Raw genomic sequence first — 27,929 nt, forward strand, 5'->3', positions numbered from 1 at the left:
GAGCCACCACTGATCCTGGGAACTATCATCCTTTTAGCTCTATTAGCCTAATGAGCCTGGTCTACAAGGCCAAGGAACGTATCATCATGGAGCTCATAAAGAAAGACATTGGTAACCTCCAAACTTCAGGTATGTGAAAGGTAGATCATGCCACCTGAACCTGATTGACTTCTTTGAGGCCATTACCAAAGCCGTAGATGAGGGTAAGGTGGTTCACACAGCCTATCTTGACCTCACCAAGGCTTTCGACACCATCCCCCTTTCTGGATTTATAGCTAAAATCACTAAACTAGGTATAAATCCCTGCGTCACAAGATGGGTTGCCAACTGGCTCACTGACAGAACCCACACTATAAAAGTTGCAGACTCCAAATCTGACTTCAAACCAGTGACAAGTGGAGTACCACAGTGTTCAGTCCTGGGACCTCTCCTGTTTGGTATTTACTTCTCTGAAATGCAGGCTGACACAGAAGGCCTCTGGCTAGCAAAGTTCACAGATGAATGCAAATTAGGAGCCATAGTTGAGTCTCCAAATGATCTGGACATCCTGTAGAAGGGCCTCACTGAGACAGATGGCTGGAGTCAGAGCCATGTCCTCAAGCTCACTGCCAAAAAGTACATTGTCATCAACTTTAGTAAAAACTCTGTACCCATGAACTACCACATAGGCGGCAGTCTACTTAATGCCGAATGTGTGATAGGAGACCTTGGGACCCAGGTGGACAGTAGTCTCTCCTTTGATAATCAAATTGCCACAGTAGTCAGGAAATCCTTCTAAGCGGCACACCTCATCACAAAAGGGTTCTCATCCAGGAAAAGAGTACAATGCCCCTTTTGGAATGTACCTCACAAGACATCTTCAGCAGTTGGAAAGGTCACAGAAATTCCTCACAAAGAGGATTACTGGCCTCAAACAGATGCCCTACACTGACCATCTCAAAAAACTCCAGCTTTACTCCATAGCATATCACCTACTCCGAGGTGATCTCTGCCTAACATGTAAAGCTATGTCAAACTCAGAGCTGCTGGACATGCTACGCCTAAAGAAATCCCAATCCCTCTGAGCTATATGCTCTAGGTACCTAAACCTTGTCACCACAATAAACAGGACATACTGGAGGGATAGATTCCTGTCTCAGAGACTTCCCATACTCTGGAAAAAGCTACCCATCTATGTCAAGCAAAGTTCCTCATTAGCACTCTTCAAGAAAAATCTTGATGAGTGGATGGGAAATAGGAAATACACCCCGGGGATCACTTCTGTGGCTCTGCACGACAGGTGCACAGGAAAATAACATTCTTGGGTGGCATAAGCCAGGGAATCTTGTTGGCTAGGCTTACTTAGGTCCTTGGGCCGATAGCCTAGTACCTACCTATGAACCTATAAAGGCATACCCCTGTTCTTCTGAAAAACTTTGGAAAGAGCAACAATTCACTCTGAATAACTGGCAATTTAGCAGACCTTCCATTATAGAAAAAAAAGTACAAAATAAATAATTAATGGTCTGGTTTCTGTTTACTCTGCCTTTTATAGCCAGTGTTTTAAATCGGATATACCTGTTGCTCAAGCTGCTGCAGACAGACTGACCTACTGCCAGCTGTGATACTGAGAAAAGATGAGTTTATTCTCATTTATTGTCTGCACTTTTGATTTAATATCTCTGTAATCTATACAACTTTTTTTCCCCTACCCCTCCCAGTTCTTTGAGTTGCCCACCTCTGGTATAAAGTAAAAACACAAACCACACTCCCAGCTTTGTAGAGGCTCTTAATAAAAATCTACACAAACAGCAGAGACTTGCAAGGTAGAAATGCACTTGAACACCACAACACAACACTAATCATGAGACACATAACTCTCCTAAACAGTGTACCACTCAACCAAAGCCCCTAAGGCAAAACAGCATGCCCAACACACTAGTCATAGGTGATTCGATGGTGAGGCACACTGATGTCCCACTCACTAGGTTGAATAAGGAGAAAGTAACAGCTGCCTGTCAGGTGCCAGGATCCACCACATAACGCATGCACTCAGGTCCCTAAACAATAGGTACAAATATGACTCTGTCATTGTACATGTGGGTGTGAATGACCTGAGACATACCTCCTTGGACTACATGAAAAGAGACATGGAGGAGCTATCGGATTATGTAGCCCAGGTGGGTATGACCATAGCCATGAGCAGCCTCCTACCATCAACCAGAATGATACCACAGTACAAGCAGAAAATGATTGATTTCAACAATTGGCTAAGTTTCTGGTGTCATTCTAAGAGGATCCAGTATCTGTCTGCCTGGGATGACATGATTGAAAGACCTCGATGCTTTGCCAGAGATGGCCTACATCATCACCCCTGGGCTTCCAGATACTGGCCAAGGCTCTTGCCACTGCTATAGTGCCTTTTTTAGGTGGTGTTCCAAAGACCAAACTACCACTGTAACAGCTACAAACAAATGCAATCTGAAGGTCATGCTGCTTAACACCAGAAGTCTAAATCTCAAAATGCACTCAGTCGAAGCACTCCTTAAAATGGAGAATATCGACATTTGTGCTGTAACAGAGACCTGATTCAAGGCATCAGATAGCACCCCTCCACTACCAGGCTTTAACTTATTCCATACCTGTCATCCTCAGAACTTGGGCCGAAGTTCCAAAGGTGGTGGTGTTTCCATATTCATAAAAGATGCGCACACCTCCAGACTGGTAGCCCAACATAATGCAACAGAGATACTTCAGGTGCAGCTAACATTGGGTAAGACAGCGATTCAGGTCGTAGCCTGCTACAGGTCCCCAACCATGACCCAAGACCCACACTCCACGTTCCTAAGCACCCTGGAGAATATTAAGGTCCAACCTAACACTCTCATACTGGTGACTTCAACTACCCCTCCATTAACTGAGAAAACTACTCATGTACCAATACACTTGCCTAACGTTTCCTGGAATTCATTAATTCCAATGCCCTGGACCAGCTCATTCTTATCCCCACTAGAGGCCTCAACATCCTTAACCTGGTCATTACTAACATGGGCAACTGTTGTTCTATCCCAATAATCAACTCCTCCATGGTTAGATTCGACCACAAACTAATCAGCTTGGAAATTCGCATCCCTCCCACCCCCCAACCCCTGCAAAGGTAACCACCATGAAAAACTTCTCCAAAGCTAACTAAAAACAGAGGTGTCTAACTTCATGGCACCCATGCAATTGGAGAACAGCTGCATGCCTGCCAAATCATACACTAAAACGTACACATATGAATGGATTTCACCATACCCAATAGAACCAAGACATGCTCCTCCAATAAAAGAAAGCCAATCTGGTGGTCCTCTGCCATAAACAAACTCTACAACAGAAGGAGGAAACTGAAATAAGGTGAACTCCCAAGACTGGAAAAACTCCCTTATCAGCCTCAACAAAAAGTTGAGATCCCTCATCAAATCCTCTAAAGCTAGCTATGAAAACAGAATTCCAGCAGATAGTAAAGACAACCACAAGGCCTTCTATAGTTATGTAAATAATCTCCATGCCAATACTCAGATTTGCTCAGAGCTGTTGCACAATGGCACATCCTATACCGAGCCAACCGATATTGCCAACATACTGGCCGAAAGATTCAATGCAAACTTTACCCCTCTCTCCCCCACCACAAGACCAATCACAATACCAGTAGATTGCCAGGCACCCAGTATTACTGCTACACAGGTTAAAATAGCACTGTCCAGGGACAAGAATACAGCTTCTATGGGACCTGACAATATCCGTGTTTGTGTTCTACATGAGCTACAGAGTGAACTGGCACCTCACCTGTGTGTCCTGTTCAATCACAGCCTCACCTCAGGCATTGTCCCTACTGAATGGTGCACTGCTACAGTCATCCCTCTCCACAAAGGAGGGGCGACTACAGACCCTGGGAACTATTGCCGCATTAACCTTACAAGTCTGATATGCAAAGCTATGGAATGCATCATCATGGACCTACTAAATAAGGATATAGGGAATCCCCAAACTCTGGATCCTACACAGTTTGGTTTTGTGAAGAGTAGATCATGCCTGCTTAACCTGGTTGACTTCTTTGAGTCAGTCACCAGAGCTGTGGATGAAGGCAAGGTGGTTCATACAGCCTACCTCCATCTGGCCAAGGGCTTTGATACCATGCCCCACTCAGGAATCATAGAAAAACTCACTAAGCTAGGCATCAAACTCTATATCACTAGGTGGGTTGCAAACTGACTCACAGATAGAACCCACAGTGTATCAAAATAGTGTAGTACCAAAACACGTAGGAACAAGCAGTAATCCAAATGAAGTGCTGTAGTAGAACGAATCACAATGGCAACTCTGTAATAGGCAAAAACTTTTAATGGAAGTAGAAAATGAGCGCTTTCGCGTGGTCCATCCACGCTTCATCAGATAAATTACCAGGTATCTATTCAGAGTTTATATACATCCGCTGAAGCGCGGGAAAATCTGCTCATTAATTAATTAAGCTAAAATGAACATTTGTTTTTTTAAAAAACATATTACAAAATATGTATGCTAATGCATTAAACTTCTGCATTTCTTATGCGTTAATAGATAACTTGAATAGTTAAGGTATGAACAAAGAATGATAAAAAGTAACAAGTAAAAACTCTATTATTTAAAGAGATACATGAATGTGGAAGGTGCTTGATAAGCACCAAAATCAATCAATGTGAACAAATTTATCCACACAATTAATAGCAACATTAGACAAATCAAGAACATATGTAAATATATATACGGAAACATATATATAGTATTGGGACAAAGTGTATCTAAAATAAGCTAGTAAACATCATATCGTAGATGTGTAACATTATACAAATTTATAAGTGTGTGTTAAAAATAATGACTGATATAAATGTTTTCTTAATACCTAAAATATGAGTTATGGTAAAACATAATAACACATATATGCTTCAAAAAATATATATAAGAATATACAAACGGACTCAGTTTAGATTTGATAATGTGTCCAAATGGAAAATGCATTAAATACATTATATAAATGCAAACATTTAAAAACATATGGATGTATAACTGAATACTAAAAGTATATATTAATTTAAAGTTAGGTGCAGCTAGATGAAATAGATAATATGTGAAGGGCCACATGCTCACTTCTTAGCTATTAGTGCTGGTTTAATAGAGACATGGACATTGATCCCTGGCTCTATGTGTGCACCTAATCTCAATATCCAGTTGAGCTCCATGAGTGCCAAATGATTCTCTTTATCTCCCCCTCTTTGATCCTGTTTTACTTCTTGTAAGACCCTAAAACAAAAGGAGTGGGTGGGAAACTCCAAAATATGTTTAGCCAGAGCGTTGGTTTCTGCAGCTTTACGTATATCGTACAGATGATTATATATACGCTCCTGCAGCTTTCTCTTTGTTAACCCTACGTAAAAGGCCTCGCATTTGGTACAGGTGGCAAGGTATATCAGGTTACGAGTATTGCAAGTTGCTCGAAAATATGTTTTAAAAACATAATCAGTGTTAGGGTGTTTAAAATATTGTATCTTAGTTATATATTTACATCTGTTACAATTGTAACTGGGATATGTACCAAAATCCTTAATCTGAATGCTGTTAACTAAGTTGTTACCTTCTTCTATTTTGATGTGTAAATCACCACATAAAATTCTTTTGAGATTCCTGCTATTCTTATAGGTGAACCTGGGGCGTTTACTAATGATATCTCTAGTGTGAGAGTCAATAGTTAGAATATGCCAATTATTATGAATAATCTGCTGTATCTTTTTTATATCACTAGTGTATGTGGTGATATAATTGATATGGTGATTTGTGGCATCTACTCTCTTATAAAATTTAGAATCATATTTCGTGTGTTTCAGAGTTTTATTCTCCTGCTCTACTGGTAAAATGTCACCCAAAATTGCCAATTTAATATTGCTAACCATGGAAGGGTTATAGCCTCTATTAATGAATGATGTCTCTAAGAAGTGTGCTTCTTTATTTAAATCTTCAATGGTGCTGCATAGTCTCTGAATCCTTATGAACTGACTCTTGACTATGCCTTGGAAAGTATGTCGGGGATGCATGCTATCAAAGCATAGCATCGAGTTTTTCCATGTAGGCTTTCTATATAAAGTTGAATCTAACCTGCCCCCTTTTGTGAATCTGAGGGTAACATCTAGGAAGTTTATTTCTTTGTTTGAAATTTCTTGTGTAAAACGTAAAAACGTAGTAGTGGTATTTAAATATTGCAGAAATGATTCAAATAATTCCGATGTACCTTCCCAAATTATTATGATGTCGTCCACGAAACGCCTATAAAACTTGATGAGCTTAAAGTTCTCATGTGTAAAAAGATATAATTTCTCCCACCACAAGACTACCAAGTTGGCATAGGTATTGGCGCAGGGGGTGCCCATTGCAACCCCCCACTTCTGTAAAAAACAAGAACCACCAAACATGAATGCATTGTTGAATAGTACTAGCTCCAAGAGCTGACCTATAAGTATAATTCTATCACTAGAAAAACTAGTCTCTTTGGATAATAATTCATTTATATATTGCATACCTATGTCATTTGGTATTGAAGTAAATAAATCCTTGACATCCAAAGTGATAAGAAGATATAATTGATGGCTATCTAGTGTTAGCTCTTTGATGTCATTTAGAAGGTCATAAGTGTCTTTAAGTATGGTGGGGGACTGATTCACTACAGGTCTCAAAATATCTTCTATTAGTTGGGAGACATGTGCTGTGATCCAATTATCCCCTGATACAATAGGTCTGAGTGGAACTGGATATATACCTTTATGCACTTTGGGTATCCCTTTGAGTCAGTCACCAGAGCTGTGGATGAAGGCAAGGTGGTTCATACAGCCTACCTCCATCTGGCCAAGGGCTTTGATACCATGCCCCACTCAGGAATCATAGAAAAACTCACTAAGCTAGGCATCAAACTCTATATCACTAGGTGGGTTGCAAACTGACTCACAGATAGAACCCACAGTGTGAAAGTAGCTGACTCTGTCAGACTGCTGACCAGTTACGAGTGTAGTCTCACAGGGTTCAGTTCTGGGTCCTCTTGTGTTTGGTATCTACTTATCTGAAGTTCAGGCCAACATGAAGGGACTCTGGCTGACAAAGTTCGCAAACAATTGCAAGTTGGGAGCCATAATTAACTCCTCAAGTGATGTTGACATCCTACAGAGAGGCCTCCAACTGGTGTCAGAACCATGGCCTTAAGCTCAATGGCAAAAAAATGTGTCATCATCCCCTTTGAGAAAAATCCAGTTCCCATGAATTACCACATTGATGGTAGTCCACTGAACACGGAAGGCGTCAAAAGAGATCTGGGCACACAGGTTGACAGCAACCTCTTTTGACCACCACATTACCACTTTGGTCAGAAAGTCATTCTGTGTGGCACATCTCATTACTAAGGGTTTTGCATTCAGGAAGAAAGAGGTCATTGTCTCCCTCTACTCTTCTTTCATTAGGCTAATCATTGAGTATAACACCCCATTTGGCATGTACCTCACTAGACACCTACAACAACTGGAGAGGCCACAAAGGTACCTCACAAAGACGATCGTAGGCCTTAAACACTTGTCCTATATAGACAGACTCAAAAAACTCCAGCTATTCTCTGTCTCATATCGCCTACTTAGAGACAATCTCTGCTTGACTTACAAAGCCATGTCTGACCCAGCTCTGTTAGAAATGCTACATCTAAAGAAATCCCAATCCCTCCACACTACATGCTCCAGAGACCTCAACGTCATCACCACAATCAACAGAACAAGCTGGAGAGACTGGTTCATAACCTAGAGACTGCCCATGCTATGAAATAGACTTCCCATACATGTCAGTTGGAGTGCCTCACTGGCCGTCTTCAAGAGAAATCTTGATGAGTGGATGGGAAATAGAGAATTCACCCCGGGATCATTCCACTGGATCTACTTGACAAAGGCACTGGGAACTAAGGTCGGGTGGCATGATGCCAGGGTAATCCTTGGGGCTAGGTTTGTAAAGGCTCCAGGGCCATTAGCCTAGTACACACCTATGAACCTATATAGATAGGGTGCAAATGGACAGTAGACAGTAAATTAGTATCACATATTAAGGCTATGCAAGGAACATATATACAGTTGTAAGTCTTCAAAACCAATGCAGTGGTAGACCAAATATTCTTATATTAAATTTAAAGTCACACAAAGCATTCACAGGTCTGTAGGCTTGCCTTATAAATGTTTTTTGTTGCATGACTTTCTTGCAGTATTAGGAGATATCACTTGTTTTCTTTTTTCTTTTTTTTTTTTTTTGAGACATGGCAACACAGACTGATCCTGTGAATGTTAATATTGTTGTTTCAATGGAGCCTTGGCCACATTTTAAAGTTTCAAACCATTAATATGCTGACTGTCTGTCAAATGTATAATAGTTTGTATTTTCCATGGCTAGAAGTAGATTAATACAATTTCTGACAAAATGCAGCTCTTTAGGAACCAATGGGTCAGCTAGAGACAGCAGAATAAGAAACACATGATTACAATTGAGAGATTGTTTAGATCAATGATGACTGACTCATTTTCACTAATGTTGAAATATTATGGTTTTGAGGGGCCTTTGAGTTAAGCAGATGTCATATGAATCATGGAAGGTGTGGTTCTAATCTAGTTGAAACAGACATCTTGTAAGATCCTCTAAAGCTAACTATAAAACAATATTAGCATCCACAGCTAAGGATAACCAAAAGGCATTCTTTAGCTATATTGGAAATCTAAATGGGCGGGCTCAGGTTTGCTTAGAGTTAGTAGTGGATGGTACAACCCATACTGAACCTGTGGAAATAGCCAACCAGCTAGCAGATAGGTTCAGTAAAAACTTCACCCACATGTCCCCACCAATCACATCCCATAGCTTAAATATCACCAATCCTCCACCTAGTATCCCTAAAGAACAGGTTATAACCGCACTCTCCAAGGCTAAAAACACAGCCTGTATGGAACCTGACAGCATCCCAACCGGCATCCTTAATGGTCAAAAACATGAGTTGGTGGAACTATTGGGTACCCAACCTTTATCCTTTTATGCAAAGGGGGTCTATTAACCAACTCTAGGAACTATAGACCCATAAGCCTAACCACCCTTTTTTGCAAGGCCATGGAGGGAATCATCATGGACCTTATTAATAAAGATATAGAAGACGTACAAACTCCTGATCTGACCCTGTTTGGTTTTGTCAAGGGAAGACCATGTCTGCTAAATCTAGTGGACTTCTTCGAGAATGTCACCAAAGCCCTGGATGAAGGCAAATCAGTGTATATGGCCTATCTAGACTTAGCTAAGGCCTATGACACAATCCCACACTCTGGTGTTATTGATAAACTCACCCAGCTAGGGATCTACCCATACATTGTTAGATGAGTAACCAACTAGCTCACTGACAGAACACACTCAGTCAAAGCTGGGGATTCCATCACTACCAGCAGACCTGTCACCAGTGGTGTTCCACAGGGATCAGTGCTAGGCCCTCTACTTCTGTTTCTCAGAAGTTCAGACAAAAGTAGATAGCTTGCGGCTAACACATTTCACTAACAACTGCAAACTGGGCAGTATTTGAAACCCAAATGACATCTACATGCTACAAAATGGGGTTACTCAGACAAATGACTGGTGACAGAGCCACTGTCTTAAACTCAACACACAAAAAAAGCATTATCATCCCATTCGGCAAGGGGGATGTCCCTGCAAACTACAATATTAACGATAACAGCCTATGTTCAGACTTAGTGGTGAGAGATTTGGGAACATAGGTTGACCATTGCCTCAGCTTTGATCAGCATGTGTCCACAGTGGTGAGGAAGGCCTTCTATGTTGCTCATCTCATAAGAAAAGGCATAGCATCCAGAGCAAAGGAGGTTATAACACCCTTGTACTCATCCCTCATCAAACCACTAATAGAGTACAATGCTCCCTTTTGTATGTAACTCAGCAGACACCTGCAGCAACTGGAGAAACCTCAGAAGTTTCTCACCAAGAAAATCGAGGGTCTTCAGCACATGTCCTACATGGACAGACTGAAATCACTGTCACTATACTCGGTGTTATATAGATTGCTTAGAGGCAACCTGTACCTGGCCTACAGAGCAATCTCAGACCTAATGAAATTGCTACACATCCGTAAGTCAAATGGGAGAAGACTCACTCGATCTAAGGACCTTAACTAACTTGTGACATAAACAGGACATGCTGGAAAGACAGATATGTCTCTCAGGGGTTGCCACTCCTTTGGAATAAACTTCCAATTCATGTTAAACAGAGCTCCTCTGTGACCCAGTTTAAGCATAACTTGGACAACTGAATGGGAAACCTCAAATTTACCCCTGTGTCCCTCCTTGATAGGGGCAGATGGTGCTGATCACAGATTTTCATGCAAATGTAGACTACATCTCCTGGTCTTTAAGGAAATAAGAGTATAACATGGCTAGACTTGTAAGGGCCCCAGAGCCATTAGAATAGTAACCTCTTATGATCAAAAATTTACTGAAAGTTCTTGTACTTGAGTGAGCTGAATGCAACTGAAGCAATGAGGTCTTTGTCAGGAACACATGCAGTTTTCTCTAAATCAGTGAAAACAGTTGTCCTGATTACTGTTTCTGCTGTCATCTGCGAGCTAAATGGCTCATTCTGCAGAAAGTGCAGAAAAGAATCCCGTATATTATGCATTATGGTAAAAAGGAAATTAATCACCTTGCAGTTTCAAGACCTCTAAGTAGAAAGTGCTACCTACAGCAGTTTCCATAACCACTACATTGTTGACACAGCCTAATAATGCAGAAATGCTAAGATGGTTGCTGGAATATAAAACCTTTACATCAGATCACTGCTGCAAAACACAACCAGAAAATTGTAGAGGCCATAAATGTGATGACAGTGTCACACCATTAGGAAAAAATAAAATAATTACAGCTTCAAAACAGTGTTCTATTAAAGCATTCTCATTGGCATCGTCATAAAGAAGATGATATTAAAAAGTAAAGCATAGTGGTCCTATGAATATATGGAATGCCAGAAGTAAGGGAAGTTCAAAGCATGGTGCAGTAGAGTTATTATCCAAATCAAGAGAGCACATAAATCTTTAACTCAGATCCCTAGATCTATTGTTTGACTGTGCCCCCCAAAAGGAGGTGTCTTATCTTTCAGGTAACAAAAAGGAAACCTTCAAAATACCTGGGCTGTCAGTGATAATTAGCTGTTGGGGAGTGAGTTGGGGGAAAGAATCATCAGGCAAACTGTTCTGCTTTTATATTCTGTCATTTTTAAGAGCTGCAATGAATTAGAAAGTTAACGACACTCCAAATCCTGTCTCACCCAGAAATTTATACAGTGACAAGGACTGCTGCCAGTTAACAAAATGGACTATGGTACGAAACCAGTACTAGTAGAAAAGTCCATTTACTTAAAAGACAAAGGAAGCTGGAGAGTGAGTTAGCAGAACTTCTTACTATAGCAGAAGAAAGATGAAAAAGGTGATGGAGCAGAAGGTTGTGGTTATAACACTTGTAAGATAAGCTATATTCATTGGACAATGAGACTGAATGTTGACTTTAGATATTTGGATTTTCAGTGTACTGTGTTGTTTAGTTATAATAGTTTAGGGAACATTTGGGAAAGCTCCAGAGTATTAGTGATATCAATTAAACAGTTACATTGTTTGGTAATTCAAATAAAACGACTGTTTAACAGAACATTAAAGACTACATTAGCTCATACTCTAATCTTCATAGCCACAGAAAGTGCAGACATGTCTTTTTTCATTCTTGTGCAACCACATAATAGTGAGACATCTACGTGCTCCACCTATGAACTGAGTTTGTGAACAGACTCAGACCACTGGTATGGCTATCCAGGATGGTTAAGATAAAGCAGCTGAAGTCTTGTTGTCATGTGTGTGGTAAAGAATGGATAAGAGCTTGTCACCTGTGCAACCTCTGGTGGATACCAGAAGTCTCACAGGCCAGCAGTATTATCAAGTGGAGTAACATGACATTTATGACATCACTACATGTCACTACTCCTTACAGGGAAGGTTATTTATTTATTGGCAGCTAGTTTACAGCAGTCCCCACAACTAGAATGTTACTCCTTTTTGAGTTCTTGCTCCCTCATGGTTAAGCCACAAGACTATATTCCTCAGTAGAATGGGCCCATTTGGCCCATCTGATGAAGACACATGACCAGATTGCTGGAAATGAGCTATAGGGACACCTGGAAAGGATGGAGGAGAAGTGCAGGGATCAACTGGAAGTCTGGCAGTTGGTCAGAGTGTGTTCTTGGAGTAAAAGAAAGAAAACTATCTTTTGTTTTGTATACCCATGGTGTTCCACTGAAGAAAGTGTGAGATTTTTGGTTTAACATATAATGAATTTTATTCACTTTAAAACAGTCTCAGTACTGAACAACTTTAAGATAAATTGGTGACATACCCCACTCACTATAGTACAGGTGGTAGCTAGTTTGTCATTTAATCTGAGTGGGGGTTAGAATAGCTTCACTACTAAGGAGCTGTAAGATGAATAGGAATTAATGATTTTTTTCATTAGGGAATTGAAGCCAGAGATTTAGAGAGGTCATGCACCATATCAAGGAGCAAAATATAAGCTTGCCTCCTGTCAGAGATTTGAAGGACATGTTTACCATGTTCCAAAGGACATGTAAAACTGTAAAACACTTTAGCCAATCCCCTAACTCAAGTGGAGTGCGGGGAAAAATAGAAGAAGCAGTTGGGATTGTGACTCAAGTGTTAAATCAGCCATGTCTTTCTTCAGGTTTGGACATACAGGTGTTATTTGTAGACCCTACTTACAAAGTGCATGATTGATATATATTGTAATGCATTAGCTTTCTGTTGTTATTCATGCCAAATGTTATCATACTGACTAAATTGGTATGTTGAAGCATCTTGTTAAAGTCATATACTCACTCCAATGAAAATCAAGTGTAAACACAACATTCCAAGATTTCATTGCCAGATGCTTGCAGATTCATTCAATAGGTACTTGTTCATAAAATTCCAGATGCCAGTCATCTTTGAAGGTTTCTAGAACAACTTTCAGGAATTTAAGTTTGGATGGTCAGGTACAGAATATGCCTGAGACTGCCATTCTGTCCTAAGAAATTTTAGTAAAACTCACTTTTCGATTTATTCACAAAATATTCCCACTATTACCACATACTTTGTTGTTTTTGTTTTGGCATTTTCCCTTTGTCATTCAAGTTGACGTTTCTGGAGACAACTGAATACCTATATATAACTCTAACTTCCCTGAACTCGTATCTAAAACTCAGACTGCCTTCTCAACTACTAAGATCTGAATGCGTCAAAATCACCTTTCTCTCAATGCTAACAAATCTAAAATACTACTATTCACACCCTCAAAATCCTTCTCTTTGATAAAAATTCCTTCCAAGTCCTTAGTCAAAACGACTCTCCGATCCGATTGAAGTTGTTCCCTTTGCCAAACTACTCGGTGTAACTATAGACGAACACCTCAAGTTCGACAATCATAGCACTTACACGAGTGCATAGATCATGCTATCCCTAACAGGACCCAGATGCTAGCCACCAAAAAAAGGAAGCCAATCTGGTGGTCCTCTGCCATAAACAAATTCTACAACAGAAGAAAGAAACTGTTGCAAAAAAGAGTAAAATCCCATGATTGGAGGAACTCCCTGGTCAGCCTCAGTAAGAAGCTGAGATCCCTCATAAAATCCCCCAAAGCTAGTTACGAAAAGAAAATTGCCACTGATTCTAAAGACAGTCACAAAACATTCTATAGCTATGTCAAGAATCTCAATGGCAATACTCAGATCTGCTCTGAGTTACACCACAATGGCAGTAAATATACAGAACCAACTGATATTTCCAACATCCTGGCAGATAGGTTCAGTGCTAACGTAACCCCTCTCTCACCCTCTAAAGGGCCCATCTGTATATTGGAAGAATGCAAAGTTCCTGTAATCACGATTGCACAGGTAAAAACCACACTCTCCTAAGCCAAGAACACAGCATCTATGGGACCTGACAAAATCCCAGGCCGCGTTCTACACGAACTGCAGAATGAACTGGCACCCCACCTAAGCACCATGTTCAGTCATAGCCTCACCTCAGGCTTTGTGCCCACTGAATGGTGCACAGAAACGGTTATCCCACTCCACAAAGGGGGAGCCACCACAGACCCCAGGAACTACCGCCCCATTAGCCTAACGAGCCTGGTCTGCAAGCCAGTGGAACGTATCATCATGGATCTTATACACAAAGACATTGGTAATCTCCAAACTCTGGACCCCACCCAGTCTGGGTTTGTAAAAGGCAGATCATGTCGCCTAAACCTGATAGGCTTCTTTAAAGCAGTCACCAAAGCTGTAGATGAGGATAAGGTGGTTCACACAGCCTATCTAGATCTCGGCAAAGCTTTGGACACCATCTCCCACTCTGGAATTATAGATAAACTCACTAAACTAGGTATAAATCCCTATGTCACAAGATGGGTTGCCAACTGGCTCACTGACAGAACCCACACTATGAAAGTAGCATATTCCAAATCTGACTTCAGACCAGTCACAAATGGAGTACCACAGGATTCAGTCCTGGGTCCTCCCCTGTTTGGTATCTACTTTTCTGAAGTACAGGCTAACACAGAAGGTCTTTGGCTAATGAAGTTCGCAGATGACTGCAAACTAGGAGCCATAATCGAAACTCCTAACGATGTGGACATCCTACAAAAGGGCCTCATGGAGACAGATGCCTGGCGTCAAAGCCATGGCCTCAAGCTCAATGCCAAAAAGTGCATTGTTATCCCCTTTGGTAAAAACTCTATAGCCATGAGCTACTGCATAGGTGGTAGTCTACTTAATACTGAAAGTGTGATAAGAGACCTTGAGACACAGATGGACAATAATCTCTCCTTTGATAATCACATCACCACAGTAGTCAGGAAATCCTTCTATGTGGTACACCTCATCACAAAAGATTTCTCATCCAGGAAAAAAAGAGGTCATTGTTCCCCTCTATTCATCACTCATTAGACCCATTTTGGTATGTACCTCACAAGACATCTATAACTGGAAAGTCCGCAAAAATACCTCACAAAGAGTATTACTGGCCTCAAACAGATGCCCTACGCAGACCGTCTCAAAAAACTCCAGGTTTACTCCGTTGCATATCACCTACTCAGAGGCGATCTCTGCCTAACATACAAAGCTATGTCAAACCCAGAGCTGTTGGACAATCTTCCACTTAAAGAAATCCCAATACATTTGAGCTACACACTCTAGGGACCTAATCCTTGTCATTACAATAAACAGAACATGCTGGAGGGATAGATTCCTGTCCCAGACACTTCCCATACTCTGGAACAAACTATCTATCTATATCAAACAAAGCTCTTCATTAGCACTCTTCAAGAAAAATCTTGATGATTGGATGGGAAATAGGAAATTCACCCCGGGGATCACCTCTGTGGCTCTGCATGACAGGAGCACAGGAAAAGAATTTTCTTGGGTTGCGAAAGTCAGGGTACCTTTTTGGCTAGGCTTATACAGGCCGTAGGGCCAATAGCCTAGCACCTACCTATGAACCTATAAAACCCACCAAAAACAAGGTATGCTATACAGGAACAACCACTTCTGCTCTACTTCTACCAGGCATACTCTGGCCTCCTCTTACCTCCTTCCCTTCCTTCTGTACGGTGCCTCACTACTAACTAACCTATCATCTTCCATCACTTCCAAACTTGAAAGCTGTTATAACAAAATTTCTAAATTTGCCACCAAAGCCAAACATTCCACTCATCACTGTTACCCTCCAATCCCCTCAACTGGTTAGAATTCACAAATTACCTGGATTTCCCCCAGCTCACTATAGCACATAAACTAATATTTAAACCAACTAAATGCCCTGCTCTAACTAACATCCTTCCCCCATATACCCCAAATAGAACTCTCATATCTTAACACCAAAACTTAATTACTGTCCACAAACCTAAACGTCCTGCTAGACAACTTCTCCTCTCCTTCTCATTAGATAAGAAATGGAACTCTCCCCCTTCCACACTAAGGACAATGTCAAACACAAACAACTTCAAAACTCAGCTTTACACCTACCTCTCCTCCAAATGGAAATGTAACTGCATTCTCCCTACCTAGAACTCTTTAACAAAAGCCCCTGGGAGAGTATCCGTCTGAGTTCCTAAGCACCTTATAGCTGGCTATAACCTTCTATAGCTAATTCCCATACAATCTCTCACACTCTGTAAATATTGTAAATAGCTTTTGACTTTAACTGTGTGAATTTGTTAAAATGTATCTGCATGTTATTTTTTCACTGTGGGCAATATTGCTCATGCCTATTATTTGATATGTATTTGTACTTGTACTTTCATTTTTATTGGACTGCTGTCTTTACTATAATCTGTTTCATGGAGCTTTTCTCCCCAGGTCTCCACTGAAAATGGGCTCTCAGGGCCTAGTGGACTTCCCTGGTAATCAAACTGGAAATAAAATAAATAAATAAATAAATACAACTTGTCACCACAATAAACTGAACATGCTGGAGGGATAGATTCCTGTCCCAGAGACTTCCCATACTCTGGAACAGACTACCTATCTATGTCAAACAGAGCTCCTCATTAGCACTCTTCAAGAAAAATCTTGATGATTGGATGGGAAATGGGAAATTCACCCCGGGGATCACTTCTGTGGCTCTGCTCGACAGGGGCACAGGGAAATAATTTTCTTGGGTGGCGAAAGCCAGGGTACATTTTTTTGGCTAGGCTTGTATGAGCCCTAGGGCCGATAGCCTAGTACCTACCTACGAACCTATGAACCTATATATTCTGAGCAGGTGCTGCATTCCATATGCTGAAAGAAAATCATATATCTTCTTCTAATGTAAATTGAATGCAATACCTCAAGCTAGGTTTTTCCTCTCAAACACCTATAAAATCTTGCATTTGATGGCATCAAAAGTAGGTCATATGTTGACCTCCTTCTGAGAGTTTGTAGGTAAGATTTAATTGGAATAACACTTAGTAAGGTGTAGGAATGCAACTGAGACTGTAATTTTATTCTTAAGGATTTAAGTGCAGCCCAGTGCTGAACAGACATCATCGCACTGTCACAGTATGGGAGGTTTTAGCCATGGCATACTTCCATCCAGTGATAAAAAAATATGTAACGTTTTTATTTCTGATGTAATGATGACTATGATAAGAGTGCAGATGTATTCTTTATGTGCATTCCATTCCTTACCTTAAAAAGGCATAGACCATGTTGTACAATGTAAGATGTAGTCAATTTTTTGAGAATTCCTCTATTCAGGGCCTGCATATACAATCCCATATGACAGTCCTGCATTGATAATTCTTAATAAAACATTCAGAGAATTATATTAACACATTTGAACAAAATGCAAATACAAACCTCATTGTCTCATTATGATTCTAAATGTAGCTTGACTTTTAATGTTATTCCACAACATTGTCATAGTCACAACAAAAAGTTTGGTCATAGCATGTGTTCAGTGACAAAAACATCCTCTTTTCTTGGAAAACATATATATTTTTTACTTTTTCAGTAATGTCAACACAATGCATAAACATGCATAAACATTCAAACTACATTACAGTCTCCACCCAATACAGCTGTCATATATCCACTCATGATAGAAGTAGAGTATGATGCAATGTGCCATATTGTCATTGTCAAATGCCAGTAAAATCCTTTATTTTTTTCCCTACAGATGAAGTTTCAGGTAGTATAGAGGGCACCCAGTTACAAAAGGCACCCCGGTCTGCTTTCTACTGTAAAAGATTTTAATTCCAACCAAATGCTTAATTTGACTCCACAACATTGTTTCATTCATTTATTTATTTATAGATTCTTAAATATTCCAACACCATTTTGTCCTCTGTCCATTTGCATCGTATCTATATAGGTTCATAGTGTGTACTAGGCTCATGGCCCTGGAGCCTTTACAAGCCTAGCCCAGAGGATTACCCTGGGATCGTGCCACCCAAACTTATTTCCCAGTGCCTCTGACGAGTAGAGCCACTGGAGTGATCCCGGGGTGAATTTTCTATTTCCTATCCACTTGTCAAGATTTCTCTTGAAGAGGGCCAGTGAGGTACTCTGTTTGACATGTATGGGAAGTCTATTCCATAGCATGGGCAGTCTCTAGGTTATGAACATGTCCCTCCAGCATGTTCTGTTGATTGTGGTAATGAGGTTGAGGTCTCTGGAGCATGTGGTGTGGAGGGATTGGAATTTCTTTAGATGTAGCATTTCTAACAGAGCTGGGTCAGACATGGCTTTGTAAGTCAAGCAGAGATTGCCTCTAAGTAGGCGATATAAGACAGAGAATAGTTGGAATTTTTTGAGTCTGTCCATATAGAACAAGTGTTTAAGGCCTAGGATCCTCTTTGTGAGGTACTTTTGTGGCCTCTCTAGTTGTTGCAGGTCTCTAGTGAGGTATATGCCAAATGGGGCATTGTACTCGATGAGTGGCTTAATGAGGGAAGAGTAGAGGGAGACAATGACCTCTTTCGTCCAGGATGCAAAACCATTATTAATGAGATGCCACATAGAAAGACTTTCTAACCATAAATGTGGTGGTCAAAAGAGATGTTGCTGTCAACCTGTGTTCCCAGATCTCTTATAATGCTTTCTGTGTTCAGTGGACTATCATCGATATGGTGATTCATGGGAACTGGGTTTTTCCCAAAGGGGATGATGACAGATTTTTTGGCATTGAGTTTAAGCCATGGTTCTGACACCAGTCGTTGGTCTCAGTCAGGCCTTTCTTTAGGATGTCAACTTCACGTGGGGAGTTAATAATGGCTCCCAAGTTGTAATCATCTGCAAATTTTATCAGCAGAGTCTTTTCATGTTGGCCTGGACTTCAGAGAAGTAGATACCAAACAGGAGAGGACCCAGGACCGATCCCTGTGGGACTGGTCGGCAATCTGACTTGGAGTCAACTACTTTCACACTGTGGGTTCTATCTGTGAGCCAGTTTGCAACCCATGTAGTGATATAGAGGTTGATGCCTAGCTTAGTGAGATTTTCTATGATTTCTGAGTGGGGAATGGTATCATATCGTCCCTCAGGTCACATCTCCTTTTTTCAGGAGGACCATAGCAGTCAATCACTAGAGGGTGTTTCATCATGACATACTTAGAATGATAAAAAGTTCTCTTTTCTTGAAAAACATTTAGGATTTTTTTACTTTAAATTTAATGGCAATTGTTTACATTTGTACCAGTCCTATCCTTTTCCTCACCATGAAATAAGCCTGATATCTATTCATTATGGAAACCCATGTACAATGTCACTTGGCAATCTGTAATGTCCATATAAGCCTGCATTTACTGCATAGTTATATAGAACTACTATTCATGAAGTGTTCATGTTTTTATAGTAAAAGATTGTTGTGTAACATATCTTGCTAATGTACTAAACATTACTGTGATTCATTTGGAAATTCCATTTTCATTTTGCATTTAAAAATGCTGAGCTTTGTATGGCATTTTATTTTGAAATTAAATGTGACATTCATGTCAAACTACCTATCTACACACACACACACACACACACACACACACACACACACACACACACACACACACACACACACACACTTAGGTACAGCTCAAAATCAGGCATTTTAAAGGCTCTCTGTACCATCCATGTGGTGACAGAACTGATTGCTACTTATATATGTTAAATCTAAAAGTGAACTGTCATGAAGAAAGTAAACAAATCTCCCTTTCCACTGACATTGTTCGATGAAACAGAACTCAGCAAGTCTGTTTTGTTGATGAGTACAACACACAAAATTCAATAAAGAAGATCTCAATGAGATGTCCCATGATAAAATTACTATATCTGCAAAACTCCTTACTGTTTCACTTAGTGAGCATACAGAATTATTGTACAGCAGTTTGGGAATGCTGTTAGGGTTGTCTGTGTCAAATCAATGCCTTACGTTCCATAAACTTTCATATACCACAAATGGAAAGCACAAATACCCCTTACTGTATTTCTGTATGTATCTATAACCAAACATAGTTTTTCAGTGATTCACCAACAGCTTGAGTTGGATTCTAAACAGCTTTGATGTTAGGCATTCACTGTGGACTTGTGTCACTTGTCTATCAGTGCACAAGCAATTGCATGATCTATAAATACACATTTTAGCTTTACTTATTTATTATTTATTATTTATTTATTTATTTGACATTTATTAGCTGGGATGGTCCAACTGGGCAAAACCCTTTTTCAGTGGAGGCCCGGGGAGAAAATCTCCACATAATAACAGTAATAGTAAAATGAAATACAGTACAATATAAATATTTACAGGGGATTTAACAGTGTCAGCAATAATAGTAAAATTAAAAATAAAAGTAAAAGTAAGGAGAAAGATAGAAAAGAACAGAGAAACAAAAGGAAGGTAGTAGAAAGAAATTAGATCTAAAGTAGGGGAGGGGTTCAAGTTGGATGATTACAGAGACAGAACCAGATACTATTTAGGTGCAGTTTTAGTGTTTGTTTAAATCTGTGAACACTGGAGATATTTCGCAGGGGCAGAGGAAGTTTGTTCCAACGTGAGGCAAGAGAAGCACTAAAGAGATAATGTCCAATAGATTTGTTTGGGTTATAAATTTGAAGTAGGTATTGATCAGAGCTTCTAAGAGATCTAGGGGGGTGTAAAGGGAGATAAGTGAAGAGATACTATGGCAGTTGTAGGGTTTATTTAGTATAGAATGAATTATTCGAAGTTGAGATAATAGGAGTTGGTTAGGAAACTCTAACCAGTTAAGTGTCCGCAGAGTCAGACAATGCTGAGATTTAAAAGACAGATTAGCAGCGAATCTGGCTACTTTATTGTAGGCAGATTCTAATTTGGAAAGAAGAGAAAACTGTAGATTAGTTAGGATTTGTGAGCCATAAAAGAGATTAGGAAGCAGGTAGGCATGGGCGAGTGAGATTCTAGCGTCAGGGGTAAGGAAAGTTTTATTTCTATACAATAAATGAAGCTTTTTGAGGGTTTTCTTAATACAGTGGTATTAAGTATTATTATTGTTATTATTATTATTAAGTATTATATGTAGTATTATTAGTGGTATTAGTGGTATTAGTGGCTTTAGGGAATACTAATGTAACTAATATTGTACACTATATGTTATTCATCTTGTAGGATAAAGATGGAATGTGGTATTGTGGCTATGTTTCATGTGAACTGTTCTACACCACCAATGTACTAAGAAACTGAAGAATTGTTGCATGTTCACAATAAGCCTTATTTTCAGAAAACCAAACAGTAAGTAAACCTATAATAAAATAAACAAATTAATCTGTTACTGACCACATACATAATCTTTTGTCAAATCTGTTTGATGCCCCATTTCTATCCACCATCTGTTTTGTCCTTGTACACTTCTTCAGTTTCCAAAAAAAGGCCAAGAGGAGAATAGAATGGCTCATCCAAATGGTTGAGTGGACTTTTTCTCCTTTGGCATGCCCTTGGCCTCCTTCCCTCACAAAGCATGCAGTGATGGACAGGTATTTATGTGCAGTCATATTGATGGTTCATTAAAGAATGTGATATAACTAAGAAAATGCATAATATAAGTAATAAGACATATTACAAGACTAAATCATGTTTTATGAGTTTCTAAGATGTATTTATTTTATTTTTTCATCAGGCAATTGAATTTGTTTCATTCCTCTTCAGTTTGTAAAATTGTATAGCCCAGCCTTTAGCAGCATTTAGCATCCCTGACAAGAAATCCAGGTTTTGCTCTTTCAGGACATGATGTGTAGTAGGGGGCTTCTCTTGTGTACGTCTGTAATGTGTCTGAGAATAGACTCATCATCTATACAATTACAGTACACTATGGGCAAAAAGAAACTTTTCAAGCAAACTAGATCATGTTATCATGCATTTTCCCATCAGGGCATTCTGGATTAGAAAAAAAAAAAAATAAACAAAAGTACTAATTTGTGTTTCAGGCAGGTGCAGAACTTGACTGAAATATATATATATATATATATATATATATATATATATATATATATATATATATGGGTCTATATCACATCGTTGAACAAACTATTTAGCAAATACCTGTTTGTCAAACTCTATTTGTTGAAATCTCTATCCATCAAATGATGTCAGGGAAAATGACCGGTAGGCCAATCACTGATCATCACAAAAATAACAAAATTTAAAACCCACTCAGATGGGGGGGCTACACCCCCCCACCCCCATAACTAAATATACCAACTCCGAGATAACAGTACAGTGGGGAAAAGGTCAAATTCCCAATGATGGCCCACTGTTTTTTTCCCCCCTGGGAAATAATTTGCTAAAACAATCTTTTGATGGATTGAGCTTTCAACAAATAGAGTTCGACGAATCGGTATTCGCTGAATAGTTTGACAATTTGATATAGACATATATATGTGTGTGTATGTGTGTGTGTGTGTGTGTGTGTGTGTGTGTGTGTGTGTGTGTGTGTGTGTGTGTGTGTGTGTGTGTGTGTGTGTGTGTGTGTGTGTCTGTGTGTGTGTGTGTATTAGTTTCTGGCAGCAGTGGGCCTTTAAACTTTGACTTACCTACCTTAAACTTATTTAAACATCATGCCTTTATTGACCAAGTTAGTCTCACTAGGTCAGTGGCCCCTTTGGAAAGGAGTTCTAAGACCATATTCATATAAGGGTAACAGTGAAATTCCAATATTTGTTTCAGACACCAGATGTTAGCAGAGGGTCGAATCTGGTGGGAGAAAGGGACATGAAGGAAGTTGCTCAGCAGCAAGGTGATGAGTACTGACTTGAATCTTATGATGCTGTAAAAAAATTGCAAATAATTCTAATTTATTAATCATATTTAGGGTTCAAGATATGGGTTCTTCATTCATTTAGGAATGGAGCAGTTTTGAGGCATTAATTTTGAAATGTTTGCTTTATTGGGAAAGTTTATGTACAGGGCAGGGAAAAAGGGATATGGTCCCCTGGAACAATTTCATTCATCCTGAACCCTTTTTCCCATATTTTTGCACATGGGGTCAGGGTGTTACTTCAACATTGACAGTCATCTCAAGCCAGGGTATACACTGTTGGGTGGGTGATCCTGCCACAGTATTTCATCCACACCACTCACTTGCTCTTTGGACCAATTCAGAGTGTCTAATCCACCTACTGCATGTCTTTGGAGTGTGGGAGGAAACCAGAGCACCTGAAGAAAACCTACATGACACAGGGAGGAAACACAGACTCTGCACAGAATGTACCCTAGCCAAGAATCAAACTAGAGAACCTCTTACTGTGAGACAACAATGCTAACTGCTGCACCACCATGGCCAACCTAAACCCTTGGATCAATCGCATGTAAAAATGTGCAGTTAAAGAAAAAGTGACTGAGCAGATTAGACCTAAGTACAGGAAAAACAACAAAGAGAAGTCTCACCTTGTGTCGTGAGAATATTGAGACTGTTGAAAAAAAAAGTGTATCAAAGAAAATTGTGGACTGGGGTGTGTGTGTTGGGTTGATTTTGAAATGTTTTGAAAATCATGTGCAGCATATATGATGTGTAGGAATAATGAATGGGGAAAAAGGAACAGTGAAATACTTTTAGCAACCAAAAATGTGCTTTTTGTGGCAGTGGTCAAAATCTGATCATTGATTGTGGCAAAGTAGATATTTTCAATGTGGTAAAACAATGTAAAAGGATTTGTAAAAAAATATTTGAAAGAAAGACATTTGTTTGACTGTGCTGATGGAAGGGAGGTGGAGAAGTATATTGACATGGATAATGACAGGGAAAGTGACTTCCAGAATGTTTTTTTTAAGGAAAGGTATGCATTTCTCCCCATAAACCCTTCCTCCGCTTACTTTGAGAAACTACAATATCTACACTACAATGAGGAATTATATCAGATGATTGCATAATACAAATGTCAGCTATAATAGCATAGAATGTAATTTCTGGTGTACTGTATATCTTCTATATTTTATTTGTATAATTTCTTGTATAAGTTTTTGTATATTCTCTGTATATGGAGCTTTTCTCCCTGGGCCTCAACTGAAATGGGTCTTATCCCAGTTGGGTTTTCCTGGTAAACAAATGTAAAATAAATACATAAATTACAGGGGAAATGTTGGTTCTGACATCAGCCACAGCAGAATAAACTAACTGTTTGAAGAACTAAATCAAAGCAATGCAGTGTCTGAGAAATGCAGTTGAAGAAAACAGATGTAAATTACTAATGCAGGTTCTAAGAAATGCAAGTGAAGAAAACAGATGTGAGTTACTAAGCCAAGAAAATAACAGAAGAAGTGATAGAAGAAAAAGGGAAGGAGGGATTGCAAAGAAACATTTCTTTATACTGGGGCCAGGGAATGTAAACAATCCCCAGGATTTACTAATCTTCCGTGTAAGACTAATCTAGTCTTACACGGAAGCGCCAGTCTAAGACTATAACGGCAGCATGCCATGCATATTAATAAGGGCATGCTGCCTCAACTCTAAAGCTTACATGGAGCGTGGACGAGTGTAGGGGGCGTGTCGGACTGCTGAGCAGTCCAAAAATCCACACCCCTGCGATGAAGAAGCTCGAGAAATGTTGAGTTACATGAGCGAGTCCGTTCACATGTGTACATTGTAACACTACACTCCCCCATATGTTAAACCACGTACAAATTTAAAAATTAAAAGAAATCTTTTTTTTTTGTTTTATTTCTGATATAGCTGACCGTATTTGCACATGTTTGCGCGGGTTTGCCCATTGCTTAGCTACAGTTAGCAGCCTAGACACTGAAGAGGATAATAAGAAAGATATATGCAAATTAAACAAAATGGCAATGTCGTAGTGGTTAGAGCCTTCGCACAAATATGAGGCATTCCTGGTTCAAGTCCCACTAATGCACGTTCCATTTTCTGTTGGAAATCTGTATACAAAAATATTTCCTGACATTTACCATGTATAAGTTTTGTAAAAAGCATTGAAATGTTATATGTAGTAGTGAACGAATTTTATATATATATATATATATATATATATATATATATATATATATATATATATATATGAAGGTGAAGGTGAAATGGTTATGCATTCTGAGGCATGAGTAACTTATTTTAAGCAATATAAAGCACTGCTAAGCACATTTTACCAGTATTGAGCATATTTAAATCCAATTGCTCATAGCTGAGTACTGCGTTAACAAGCGCAATGTCTTTGTGTGCAGCTGTGCACTGCACCAACCAGCGCAACTACAACGTATTTGCTCATAGGTGTGCACCGCGCTAACCAGTGCAATGTCGGGCAACATCGAGCAACACTGGGCAAAGTCAAGCAAAGTCAGCTAAACACAGCCACACCTCCTTTAATGTACCTTAACCATTCAGGTCTGGCCAGTAGGAAAATAAACAGCAGTGACAGGGCTCAAACTCAGAATACTGTGCATTATAGTCACAGTACATAACCACTAAGCCATGACAGCATTTCATAACCATGCACTTTCAACAGACACATATCAAAGGAATTTTAAACATTGCCAACATCAGCTAAGCAGGTGTGCCTACAGCTGTGTTTTTTAAAAACTGGCCAATCACAAATAAGTGCGGGAAATGAGGCATATTTAAGGTCCACAGGCGGGAATACTTGCCATAACTGGTTGTAGCTCCCTTCTGCAGTCAGCATGGCTGGTGTTGGAGAAGGCACTCAATTTCGAGTGCAACACTAGGGCATTGAGGAGTCCAAAGTAATGGTTTGGCTCCTTGTCCATAATCATGAGGAAAGACTCCTGCAGGGACAGTACCAGGGCACCCAGTATAAATCAGAGGCCTGGAACAGTCTTGCTCATGATCTCACCAGTGCCACTGGCATTCCTCGGACTGGTGAGCAGGTCAGGCACCATTATTCTGACCTGAAGCGACGTAAGGAGGATCAACTGGACCAGTGAATCCAGGAATCCCGTGTGATGCCTAATGTCCCACTACTGAGTAAGTAGCCATTGTATTAACTAGTTAATAATTGCTATGCTTGTCTGTACTATGGATAGGTATGTCTCAATATCACTGCATTTACTACACAGCTGCAGGTGTCCGAGCTATGAATCAGCAAGCCCATGAAGATAGGTTGCAAAGGCTGCATCATCAGGCAGGTTAGTAATTATTCTGCATGTACTGTTATATAAAATAAATGAGAGAGCCTTCAAAAAGTATTTTAACCCAATAAATAAAGGTGTAATAATCCTTTAATAAATGTATAATTCCTGGAGTGCATTTGTGTCATTTTCTTTGATATGTTGTTGTACTGTTGCATTTTACAAATAGTACTGTTGTATTAAGCAGTGTTAACCCACACTTGGGTAGGCCCATATAACGTGGATGAAGGGAGTGCCAGTAGCTTTTATGCATATTTACAGCCCTCAACTGTTGGTTCATGCCCAGCATGTACAGGTTAATTTGGCACATGAGTAGCTTGGTATTGTGTTCCCCAGAAATGTCAGTGTGCTGCCAGAAATGTAGGGAGCTGTTAACATATAACTGATACTTTCACCTGAACATATCTAGATAATTATCTGAAAGTAGAGCTGTCAGTGTACCATCTTAGCAGTAGTGTGTGTGAGCAACTCTCAAAATATGTAGCAGTAACGTCTGCATCTTGGACAGTTTGTATGTAAGATACAGCTCATGTATATAATGATCTAGCAAAATCCAATTGCACAATATAAGGACATTGGGTAGTGTAATAATACATGTAAGGGACATATAATTGCAGTTAATAGGAATGTTGTGAAAACTAGAAGGATATATAAATTGTTAATTGAGCTATCTTTTTCCACTCTACTGTATGTGCATAAAAAATGCAATTCCACACCTCAATCGGTATGTCTAATCTCAAAACATTTGTTGGGACATATGTCCTATTGGTTTATAAATATTTGCATTTATTTCTATGCATGTACTCTGTTAAAATACCACAATATTGGTGGCCTGTTGCCATCAATTCAACCTGCATGCTCTTGTAATATCCACTATTGTTCTATATATGCATGTGTTATGCTTGCTTTTCAATTGTTGAAAATCTGGTGTGTTGGGATAATGGGAATACTTCTGCATGCTGTTATAACTAATTAGGAATGCTGTTGACTGTTACTAACCCATATCTTTATTAAACTCTCCAAAATATAGTTCATATGGGAAGGCCGGTCCCAGCAGACCCACCTGTCCCACCTCAGCTGGCCATGGCACCTGGCACCAGCAGGTCCAGTGCCCAGCCTGGGACCTCCTCCTCCATTGGCCCTGTGCTGCCTTCGAGTGGAAGCGCTGCAGGGGATGGGGCTGAGCCCCCTATGCAAGCCTGGGCAGAAGAGGGCCATCTTTCACCCTTCAAACGGTCCGGGCTGTGGTGCGTAGAGAGATTGAATGTTCTGTTGCAGAACCTCTACTTCAGCTTGAGGCACAAGTGGCACAACTCCCAGGTCAGCCTGCCCCTCCTGCACAGCCCCCAGCACAGCCACCCTCTGGGCTGTGAAGGTGCAGTGGTGACTGCTCATGGGTGGGGACCTCAGTCCCACTATTTCCATCTGTGGGCTCATGGGCTTGCGATTTCCAAACATCCCTCCCCATCAAAGGTGTTCACCCACCACATGTGTCATATACCGCCCCCTGTATGTGTCTTGTTTGTCTTGTCTGTTTACCTCCCCAACCTACTTCCCCAAATATACCTACTTCCCCTACCCCACATTCCACTCTCACCTGAAAAAAAGGGCAATCTGCTCCCAAAAAAAAAATTACGCCCCATACATAGCTGCCCATTTTGCACACATGTCCACTGGACACATAAAATGTAAT

At 39.9% G+C, this 27,929-nt stretch overlaps 1 protein-coding gene across 3 annotated transcripts in view; it reads left to right on the plus strand.

Annotated features, from left to right (window-relative positions):
• GUCY1A1 (guanylate cyclase 1 soluble subunit alpha 1) overlaps window positions 1–27,929 on the plus strand; it is a 1,258,709-nt gene that overhangs the window by 390,506 nt on the left and 840,274 nt on the right. The window contains exon 1 of one of the 3 annotated variants that reach the window (XM_044062439.1): window positions 21,285–21,382. The exons of the other annotated variants lie outside the window; for them this stretch is intronic. The gene's annotated coding sequence lies outside the window, so the exon portion shown is untranslated. Of the gene's footprint in view, window positions 1–21,284; window positions 21,383–27,929 lie in introns of those variants that run through there. 3 annotated transcript variants of the gene reach the window in all.

This window comes from Protopterus annectens, chromosome 2.part1 (assembly GCF_019279795.1).
Source record: "Protopterus annectens isolate FY-2018-M chromosome 2.part1, PAN1.0, whole genome shotgun sequence".
NCBI lineage: Eukaryota > Metazoa > Chordata > Ceratodontiformes > Protopteridae > Protopterus > Protopterus annectens.